Here is a 12,242-nt window from a genome sequence, read left to right as displayed (position 1 = left end):
AAATGTTTTAAAATTTTAAGATCCTTTTTTTGGTCATCACTCAGAATTTTCAAGATGGAAGAGACCCAAACTGTTCATCCTTTCCTGCTATGTACACCCAGTCATTTCTGGCTGGCTGCCTGCCTGCAGCAAAAGGCCATAGCTGGACTGTTGGCATTGGTTCCCAGCAATTGGAGGAGATCAGGGGTTGGTGAGGGGACTCGGAGCACAGCAACAAACCAGGAGAGATTGCAGGGTGGGTGGGATTGTGGGAAGATTGTGGCAAAACAGTTAGTTGGGGGGCCGATTCTCAAACTGTCATAGTGGCGATTTGAAGTTCTGTTCTCTGGATTATTAGTCCAGGTCTCTAGACCCAGTAATATAAAGACTAGCATAACCATGGTGTATCATGATTCATAACAGGAAGGATTAGGCACTAATTTGACATTAATCACCTCTCCATGTGGACTAAGTGAAAAAACAGTGACATCATGCACCTCCTAGTGGTGACAGACTCTAAGGTACATCAGCCACGGCTTTGAATAAGTTTCCTCCCTTGTACCATAAAGGCAGAATGATACATTGCCTCGAGGTCTCCAGTAAAGAAAATTTAGACAAAAATAAAATGTGGATAAATACTTTAAAATTATACAGCAAACATAGTAACTGTACCTGAAATATTTAACCATAGCCTGAACTTGTACTTAGCCATGTTGAAATATATACTCTTTCTGACAGGAGTTGCTGCATTGGGAGCAGGAAGCTTGTCTGTTTTATCCCATTCCTGATCCCAGAGTTAGTTGTCATTCTCAGCCATGGTAGCAGTAAGATGGGTGAACCTAAGTACACAGTGCAGGATTAAATGATATTCCTTGCAAAACATGATACCCCAAACCTTTATCTACGGAGCAATTTCTCTGCTTCATACTTTGTTAAATTTGCTTTGCAGGATGTGTCAGGGCTCCAAAACAAAACTGAGGAAAAACAGTGACTATCCCAACAATTTGTAAGATGACACAACCAAATCATTGTGATGCAGCAATTGTGGGAAGAGTGGAAAAGGAAATATCCAAACAAGTATGATAAGTCTAAAATTAGAAACACACGAACAAAGCTATAGTTTATTCATGAGATTCATGAGCCATAAGTATAATGCTTAACAGTTTCTGAATGTCCTCTGCTATCCAAGATAAAATTGACACCTTGTAATTCACTTTTTACCATATATAATCCATAGGGCACAATGTTAACTCCTCCATGATGGGTGAGGGATGGTGAGAATGTTAAATTGGTAAAATTGTGAAGCCAAAACACAACTCCCCCACAAATGTACCTACTTCAGGTTTAACTGTAGTGGGTTTGTGGCCGGCTGAGTAATCTACTCTGGCGAGGCGGGTCAGTAATTATAATATTTAAATCAAGTTCTGTTCCTCAGATTTGGGATGTATTTGAAGTTAATGGAAACCCAGTGGCTAAAGGGAGGCAGGAGCTATTGGATCCAGCAGCTAAGTGCTTTTCCACCATTGCTTGAGGGCCAAGAGGAGCAGGACTGCTTCCCTTGGCCCCTTAAGCAATTCTTCTGCCACAATCCCTCCTTTTCCACCATCCCATCCTCTCTGCAATCTCTCCCTTCCTCCTTGTTGCTGCACTCCGAGACCTCTCACCAACCCTTGAGCTTCTTTTGATTGTTGGGGACTGTCTCCAATGGCCCCTCACTATGGCCTTCTGCTGCAGGCAGCCAGCCAGCTAGAAATATGTGAGTATTCATATCAGGAAATGATGAACTGGCTCAGTCTCTTGTCTCTTGAGAAAAGAAGGCAGAGAGTTGACCCAATAGAGTTCTTTAAAATTACGAAAGGTTTTGATAGAGTGAATACAGAATGTTTCCTCTTGCGAGGAAGAGCATAATTAGAGGCCTTTGATATAAGATAGTTACCAAAAAATCCAATAGGGAATTCAGAAGAAATGTCTTTACCCAAAGAGCGGTGAGAATGTGGAATTGAATATTATAGGGAGCGGTTGAAGTGAATATTATAGCTGCATTTAAGGAGGATATAGAAAAGCAATTGAGGGAGAAGGGAATAGAAGGTTGTGCTGATAGATTTAGATGAGGAAAGATGGGAGGTGGCTTGAATGGAGCATAAACACTGCTATGGACTGGTTGGATGGTATATCCTATGTAATCCTGGGCTGTCTTCAATCTATCTATCCAATGCAGGGCAGGAAAGGGAATTGAAAAAAATTCTGATCAGGTCTTATACTGTTAAATACTGTTCCTGACATTTCCGCAATTTCCTGCTAGAGACATCGTGACTAGAATCTCAGTATGATTAATAGAGCGCCTACTGAAAGTTCAATGGACTAGTCCTGAAATTATATTGTGGACTCTGAGGGGATAATGTGATGTAATCGCTATGGAATAATACTGTCACTTGTTTCATAAGAGAATATAATAGGTGAATGATTTTACAATTATACAGTAGAACTCAACTCAAATTAACAGGTTGTTCCTTGATGCTGTTTGTGTATTATATCTTACTTTTCAAAAGTTAAAATAAAAACTGCTAGCACTGATAAATTAAAAACAGAAAAGGCTGAAAATATACCAGAAAAGAGAAAGACTTTTCAGTTTCTTGTTTTTCCAGTTACAATATCAGTTTTTTTTTGTTACTTCCAGATGCTGATAGGCCTGGTGCATATTGCCAGCATGTTTTCTTATCCCATCTTTCAGGATGAATAACATTAATCATCTCCAGATTAGAAACTCAAAGTTTTTAATGTGATCCACATTCACGTTTTATTGTACTGTACTGCCTTTAGTAACAGAGTGAGCTTTACCTCTTCTGTTGAATGGATGTGCTGTTTTTCGAATTCAGCTGCATATTGCTGAAAAGAAATTACTCACAATTCTTTACAAATTCACTGGCCAGGAACATTCTACAATCAAGTTATTCATACCCAATTACGTTTTTTTTCCCTATTCCCATGCGAAATGAAATTATTCAAACATTACTGTTCTCTAGAACTTCAAATGCCAATCACATTTAATTATCATGTTCCTAATTCGACTGGTTTAAGAAGTGGGATTTGTGCACAAACTGGGATTTGTGCACAAACTGCCATTTGGACTGTGCAGCTCCCATTAGTACCATCTCTTAAATACTCCCAGTTGGACAAGTGTTCAGCTGCAGGAGGGCCCCTCCCCACACTTAAAGGGGAGCACCATGGGACTTCCAGGTGAGGTGCAACTTTCTTTTGCAGTTGCAGAGTAAGTGGAGGTACTGTATTGAGTGCTATTTGAAAACTATTTGGATTTAAAGAGTATGATGCTGGACTTAGACAAGGTCGTCAGAGGATATTGGAAGGCCAGGGGAAAGCCTACTTTCAGGAATGGAGGCTATAGTTGCAGTTCCTCTTGGACTGCAGCATGATTTGGACATGGAGGTCAGGCAGCAGAGAGGGAGGAGGAGGAGAGCTCTTAGGAGAAGGCCCTACCTAACAAGGAACATTTCTCCTACCTTTGCCTCAGCCAGCAGCAGTGTCTGCGAGGTTCCTATGTTTCACCAAGGAGGTAGTGACTGAACTATGTCACCTCCTACAACTGGACCTGTAGCTGCAGAGTAGGGCAAAGACAACACTGCCATTGGTCATGAAGATTACTGTTGCCCTAAATGATCATGCCAGTGGATCCATCCAGTTGGAAGCAGGTGACATTATCAACATTTCAGTTTGTTTTACATTGTAGCATCAGGCTGATGACAAGAATCCTGTACAGAAGGAAATGGGACTTCATTGTCTTCTCAATTACCAGACAGAGAGACAGGAGGACAAAAGCACATGGCTTTGCCAGGCTAGCAGGATTCCCAAAGGTGCATGGTACCACTGACTGCACATATGGCAATGGTGGTATTGTCGCTGGACGAGTAATCCAGAGACCCAGGGTAATGCTCTAGGGATCCGGGTTTGAATCCCGCCATGGCAGATGGTGGAATTTGAATTCAATAAAAATCTGGAATTAAAAGTCTGATGATGACCATAAAACCATTGCAAGTTGTTGTAAAAACCCATCTGGTTCACGAAGGAAATCTGCTGTCCTTACCTGTGGTTGACTCTTCTGAACAAGGGCAATTAGGAATGGTCATGAATGAATTAAAAAAAAAAATGTAGCTCTGTGGGCCATACATATAAATAAATGACTGCAGAGTGCAGTTGGTGTGCAATATGCCCAGAAGATCTGGTCAATGAATACCTACTATTCTGGTAGCAGCCATGAGGCATTCATCCTGTGCCCACCATCTTTGGTCCACCACAAGGCAGCTGGCTGCTGAGTAATACCCACTCTAAAACTTGCTCATGATTGTCCTCTGCCAAGCCTACTGCATGAAAGTGCAATGAGAACCTACAATGAGAGCTAAGCAGCCACCAGAACCATCATAGAGCAAACCATTGGCATCTTGAAACAATAGTTCAGCCACTCGGGCCTCTTGGGGGTCATCCCTCGAGTACTCTCCATGTTCATGGTGGTCTGTTGCATCATCCACAACCTTTCCCTAATGAGGCAATCTCTGTGATGTGGGGATGAGATCTTAGGTTCTGGTTCTCTTCAGATCTCATCTCAACATCACTGTTGCTCCACAATTCCCCAAATTTTAATCTATTAGAGTGTCCTCTTTGCCAAAATTCTAAACTAAAAGACACCGCCAAAAAATCCAATCCAGACCAACTTTATCCAAGAACTCTTCTAACACAACATACAAACTGAACTATTCACCCTAACGCATTCCCTTCGCGCCTGTCTTGCAGGTACCCTTGCCTGGCTTAGTGCTCCTACAAAGTGCTACCCCAGCAGCTGCAGCATGGCAGATGGAAAACTGCTGACTTTCACTGTGGGAAAATGCAGGATGAGCTCTGGGCCTTAAGAGCCCAACTTCAGACAGTTCCACCTCAACATGGATGGCAGCAGACTGGGTTGTGCTGGCTGAAAGGCAACAGCAAGGGCACTGGCAAAGTGGCAGTGATGGGAGAACTAATACTGTCATCCTGAAACAGGACAACAGGTTCGTGCACCACAGAGCCACTGCCACTCTCCCGGGGCAATGCCTCTGCAATCCCAATAATCTGTTGAAGGACAGATGGCTGGACTGCTGTGAGAGCCTGGATGCCCCTTTGAACATGATGGCACCTGGGCTTTATATGGCAACAATGATCTCATCTTGAGCTTTCACTCCAGCATTCAAAAAGTTGATATATGCAATTAATGGAAGATGAAGCACTGGCCACCTGATGCTGCATCGCGGTTGGGTCTACAAGTTTTGCCATGGAGTTGACCAAAGATGGGCTCTGCACGAAGCCCTGTGCCAAGTTGGAGTTGGACTCCTACATGCTCCTTGACAGTGATGAGAGGGCCTAAGGCAGGCCTATCAATGCACCAAGCATGCCTATCAACATTTTCCTTCATGCTGCCCCAAAGTCCTTATCTGAATTCTCTGCAGTGGAATTCATTTATGACCTCCCCTTTCAGTGAGCTGGCACATGAACAATCCTTTCTATCTGAAATGGCTGCAGACCACTTGTGCCCAATGACTCACCACATGCTGATCCTGACTCAATACTACCCTCCAAAGTATGCCCAATACTATTATCGGAGCTGGTGGTGTGATTGTCAGATCAAGCCATCAGAGTTCTTGTGTTGGTCTTGGCCTTTGTCCTGGGGCTGCAGTGGTTGGCCAGGCAGCAAATCCTGGGCATCTGAAAACAAAAATGAAGATGGGGAGGGTTGGGGTGAGTGAAGAGGGTTTGGGAAAAGCAAGAGATCCTTGGTCATGCCATCTGCAGCTTGCACTTCATGTCAGACAGCAGAATGAGGGTGAAGTGGTATTTGAGCGGGGGCATACATATCGTCATCCTGAATGTTTACAGTGACACTGGATTTAACAGCTTTGGTCACAGCTGGTCCCGTGACATGGAGCATTGACTCCTCCAAAGACTCAGGAGATGCAGGCGTGTCCATTTCCCACTGGTTGTCTGCTGCTTCCTGCAGTTATGTGTGGCCTTGTCCTGCAAGAGAGAGAGATGAATGTCAGTGAATTTTGTTGCAATGCATTTGCATTGTGTACCTGACATTGCTGAATAACTGGAAGAATGTGGAAACAGTAAGAAGTTGGTGTGAGGGTGCCGTCAAGTTTCTGAATGTTATGTCGGAGTCCCAATTGCTGATGGATGAGTGATGGATTGTGGTGCATTGAGTTTGGTGGTGCAGTTGGTGGGAGATGACCTTTGAAGATGCATTCATGATCTTCCATGTGAGTTTATTGAACATTTACCAGCACTGCAGCCAGTTTCTCAGGGTCAGATTGCAGGTATTGACCTCCCTGGCAACCTGCTCCCATTTCTTTTGCAGGAGGCGCCTTGAGGGCCCCTTATGGAAACACTGTATCTCTTCTTCTTTTGGCCTCCAGCATCAGGTCGGAAAACCTGGGAACCCTCTCTCTGGCTTGTTGTTCCATTTTTTAACCCTCTGCCTTTTTTCAAAGCCTTACTGAGACAGTTCAAGCAGCTCCCGTAGCAGGAGTGCAGCTCCCCACTAAGAGGTGCAGGCTAGCTGTGCGTCGTGCTGGCCTGGGTGCCCTGCTGGGCATGCAGCCAGTCTACAGTGTGTTTCGCTACAGTCATTTAGATAAACAGGCAGCACAAAATTTGTGTGTTGCCAACCTCAATGGGACCAGAGGCAGGATTTTCCCCTTTGTTATGAGGCACTTGTAACCATTACTTTATGAAAATTTCTATAATGGTTAAGAGTTTCTAAAGGAAGGATATAACAAAGGTTAGGGAGGAAAATAACTAGCTCCAGGTGAACAATTCATCGGCACAGGCATCCTGGGTTTATGCAATGCTATACTTTGCGTTTGAAATGTAAAATATACAGAATAATAGTTCATGCCAAATTGAAGTAAACACTTTCATTTTGTTTTACTTTTGTGCAAAAATATTTCTGCAATCTTCAAGTCAGTATAAGACAATCCTAGATAGCACAGGCATTGACTAAAGTTTAAAACGGAACTCAATCTAAATCTCAAGAATTTTTAGAGCTGTTATTTCCCAGTAATCCATTGCCGATTCTAAATTCACTGCGGTGTCCAACAATTGTTATTTACAACACAAGTCTGTTTAATGAATAAATAGGAGTGATTACAATGAAATAACCTTATCACTGGATTTATCAAGTTACATAGAATCTCCAGCATTGAAACAAACTCTTCAGTCCAACCAGTTTATTCCAGCGCTTACATTCCACATGAGTCTCCTCCTACTCCAATGACTTGGTGCTACAGAAGAGGAAGCTAGTGTATAACCAAATTGATCAATCCTTGGACAAAAGCAAAATACTGCAGATGCGGGAAATCTGAAACAAAAACAAAAATAGCTGGATAAACTCAGCAGGTCTGACAGCATCTGTGGAGAGGAATACAGTTAACGTTTCGAGTCTGTATGACTCTTTATCAAAGTTCTGATGAAGAGTCATACAGACTCGAAACGTTAACTGTGTTCCTCTCTGCAGATGCAGTCAGACCTGCTGAGTTTTTCCAGCTATTTTTGATCAATCCTTGCCTTGTTTGGCATCCATGCACAAACACCTCTAACAGGGATTAGTGAATAAAAAATCAGAAATAAGAAGCCTAAACCACAAAGTGCATTTAAAAAATATCATTCACAGGATGTGGGCATTGTTGGTAACATCATTATTTACTGGTCATCCCTAATTGCCCTTGAAAAGGTTGTGGTGAGCTGCCTTCTTGAACTGCTGCAGTTTGCGCAGTGTAGGTACACCCACAGTGCTGTTAGGGAAGGAATTCCAGGATTTTGACCCAGCAACAATGAAGGAATGATGATATATTTCCAAGTCAGGATGGTGAGTGACTTGGAAGGAAACTTACTGCTGGTGGTGTTCCTATGCATCTGCTGCACTTGTTCCTCTAGGTGTAGAGGTCACAGGTTTGGTAGGTGCAACTGAAGAAGCCTTGGTGAGTTGTTGCAGTGCATCTTTTGACAGTATATATTGCTGGCACTGTGCAAAGCTGATGGAGGGAGTATATGTTTAAGGTGTCGGATGGGGGTGCCAATCAAGTGGTGAATGGTGTCAAGCTTCTTGAGTGTTGTTGGAGTTGCACTCATCCAGGCAAGTGGAGAGTATTCAATCACACTCCTGACTTGCGCCTTGTAGATGATGGAAAATGTGTGGGGAAGTGAATCACTCCCCACAGAATACACAATTTCTCACCTACTCTTGTTATCACAGTATTTATATGGCCAGTCCAGTTAGGTTTCTGGTAAATAGTAACTCCCAGGATGTTGATGGTGGGGGATTCAGTGATGGTAATGCTATTGAACATCAAGGGCCAATTGTGAGAGATGGTCATTGCCTGGTACTTCTGTGGCACAAATGTTATTTGTAACTTATCAGCCCAAACATGAATGTTGTCTAGGTCTTGCTGCAGCCTGGCATGGACTGCTTCATTATTGGAGGAGTTGTAAATGAAACAGAAAGCCGTGCAATCATTGGTGACATCCTCATTTCTGACCTTACAATGGCAAGGTGATCATTAGGGAAGTAGCTGAAGATGGCTGGGCCTAGGACACTGCCCTAAGAAGTTCCTATACCAATGTTCTGGGGCTCCAACAACCATGACTAACTTAATTTGCGCTAGGTATGACTCTGTCCAGTAGAGTGTTTTCCTCCTGATTCCCATTGACTTCAATTTTAATGGACTCCTTGATGCCACACTCAACTCAAATGCTGTCTTGATGCCAAAGGTAGTCACTCTCACCTCATCTCTGGAATTCAGCTCTTCCATCATATGGTTGGACCAAGACTTTAATGATGCTTGGAGCTGTGTGGTTCTGGCAGAACTCAGACTGAACATTTGTGAACAGGATACTGCTGAGTTAGTGCCATTTCACAGCACTGTTGATGCCACTTTCGTCACTTTGCTGATGATTGTGACTAGGCTGATGAGGTATTAACTGGTCAGATTGGTTTTGTCCTGCTTTACATGGTTGTTGGATCCAGTGCCCTGCTTTGTTGAGACTAAAGGATCTGGGTTACACGCTTGTTTCGGGGTGATCGAGTTATTACCAAGACAGGGAAGATCAATAGACTGTTGTTAGAAGAAACACATTCTGTTTATTTACAAAAGGAACTCAACAGCTACACTTGTATGTTTATAACTCAAAACTCTGCCTTTACTCTACAGACTCAATACTACTGACTACAAAGCTACCCCGCGCTACTCTGCTATGGGGTATCAAGATCATGTGATCTTACATTACATTGTCTTCAAGGTATGTTACACATCAGATTACTACATCCCTCTCCTTCACTCAGAAATACATTTTACATTTTTTTCTCAAAATATCAAATTATTCATACAGATAAATAATTTACAAAGTCAGTCTTTTTGGGAGTTTCCTTAAGCATGTAGAACACCTCAGCTCTACAGCTTCTGATGTTTGATCCGGAACCTCCCTCACTGTAGTCGCCTGAGCATCTGGTTTTCCAGTAGGTACCTGCAAATCTGTTTCTTCGACTCCTTCAGGTACAGTTGGTACTTCAGACACATCTGTACTTAGTTGAGCTCTTTCAATAGGAGACATTGATTCAGCCATGAACACTGAAAGAACATGTACATGCATTGCACCTGTTTCTGCCAAACAAAATAAGTGACAGCCATTTTCTGACTCATTCCTCAGGGTAATGCCTTGACCAATCAGGGTCAAGTTGCCTGGTTTAAATTTCAAATAATGCCTGGCAGTTAATTGTCAGTCACCATCAGCAGTGCATTCTCCATGGCAATGCCACTTGCCAACCAATCAGCACTCTTCACATACAGTATAAATTGCTGTTTTCTCCCTATATTGGTATTCTTGTGAGTGTCCTGATGAGTGCAAGATGAAAAGCTTAGACATGTCTCTTTTTTTCAACAATACACAAACTGTTTTATCACAACTATTTACATCAAGAAAACATTGATCTTAAGCAACAATTTCTTCAATCAGATAATTATCATGTACATATTAATCTGTGACTCACCATGTGCTGATCCTGCTACAATTGAGATTGACAACTTTCTGCCTCTGGTTCACTTAATAAATATAATGACCAGGCGGTTCTTTAGAGAGCTGGTGTTACACTCAAGAGAAACCCCATTTATATGGAATGATGTTAGCACAGCAGGAACTAATCTGAGGAATTTCCTGGCCAATACCCTACTGCGAAAAGCTGTAGCATTGGATTGTAAAGCCAATTCTTTTTAAACATTGAAGTGACATTTTACAAACATAAAAATTTGCACTAAGAGGAAAGACAATTATCATGCCTGTAATTAGGAATTACAGAAATAGTAATTATATATACACCTTCATTACTTCCATGCATATATTTTCAAATTACTTGAAAAAAATTGTATTTGCCACACTTGTGTGTAAGGATCTGGATTCACCCATTCAGCTAGGCAATGAGAAGAACAGAGGGCATGTATTCAGTCTTGCAGATTCATTTGGTGTATGTGTTTTTGCAAGGACAGACTTGTTTAGAGACCTCATCATAGGATACTGTCCCCCTCCCAACCTTTGCAGGAGAGAGCCATAAATTACTTTCTATTTACACACCACATTCACTCATTAACCGAGTAATATTTGTAATTGCCCTTAACTGATTTGCGAAGATGACATTCCTTGACATCTTTCTAGGCCAGATTATTCATGATTACCTATTTATACACAGCTCCTGTTTTAAGTAATTTATCAAATTATAGCAATATGAAACTAATACCCACAGTAAACACTTCGCTTTTTAACTTGTTCATGACAATTAAAATAAATTGAACAATATTAAGTTTCAATGTGAATTGTGGAAAGATAAACAAAATTAAATAGAATCAGGTTAATAGCGCAAGAGAAACTAATCTTTGAAAGTGTTTCCTTCATATTAGAAATATCCAATCTTCCTTGCCCCCTCAGTTTAAAAACTCTCTTCCTTTCTCCCTTGAAGTTATTGATTCGCTCCTTTTGTAGTGGTTACTAAATTGCTCCTCAATCAATTGCCACTACTCTTTCGAAAGTCTTTGCAGGGAATGCCAGATGATGAGGATTTCACAGATGGGCACAATTCTGTCCTCATCTGATGACCCCCATGTCTGCACATCCAGTGGAGTGTCACAATATAGCAATTAGGAATGGAGCTCTGATCTATTTTTCCTCCCTTAACCCAACCAATTGCAGTACTATTGTCATTACTTTGCTGAAATCCATTAGCTCAATACAGACCAGGCATTGAATCTGGGGAACATCCCTGGCCTGTAAGGCTCAGAGACACCCACTCCAGGATCTCACCTTTTAATCAGTGCCGACACTTAAATAGAATACTGAGGAAAAGCAGAAGTGTTGGAGGTATTGTCTTTTGGATGATACTTGGGTAGATGAGAAATGTTCCATAACACTAGACAAAGATTGGGAAGTTCTTTCTGCATGCTAGCCAATGTACATCCTACAACCAAAACTGGCTATTTGTCTAATTTGCCACCCTACAAATAGAGTATTTAAACTTTGAGTAAATCACACCACAGATTTGTTTACTGACACAATGCAGGCTGAACATAAATGGTCAAATTAGCAAGAGAGGCATGGTGAAGTAGAGCCGACAACAGGAGCAGGCAGAGAAATTTCAAGTTCATACTAATCTTCTCAATTTTAAGTTAAGTAGCAGTTCAATTACTAAATAGTGCCCCCATTTGGCTAAGGTAATATTGTACATTTTAAAAAGAAAAAATTCCAATAAAAAATATTTTATTTAATCCATAAAAAGTCTTCAGTTTTAAACTTTCGTGGATAAAATATTTAATTTGTAACTTGTTCATCTGTAAGATTCTCTGATTAGAATTAAATACTGTAATTTAGGTGAAAAAGCCAAATTATTGGTTTTACCCTGTGTCACAAGATGTACTGGGTCAATTGCAAAGCAATCCTAACAATCTGGAGCTGGTTGATTGAGATAAAATAAAGAGCAGCACTAAAGGACTATTATTTCATTAAAACAGTGTATCTAAAACATTTCTACCTTCCTAAGCAAGATAAGTGTTTAGATTATTAACTCTATTGTGAAGTGCCTTGGGTCTATAAACTCAAGTCGTTGTTTGGATCCAGCCTGCAGGAAATGGAGACTCTAAGAACTCTTAACATTCAAATTGAACTAGTTTTGGATTGGTTAA

Source organism: Cetorhinus maximus, chromosome 10 (genome assembly GCF_964194155.1).
Source record: "Cetorhinus maximus chromosome 10, sCetMax3.hap1.1, whole genome shotgun sequence".
NCBI lineage: Eukaryota > Metazoa > Chordata > Chondrichthyes > Lamniformes > Cetorhinidae > Cetorhinus > Cetorhinus maximus.
The sequence above is the reverse complement of the archived record's forward strand: the minus strand, read 5'-3'. Positions refer to the sequence as shown.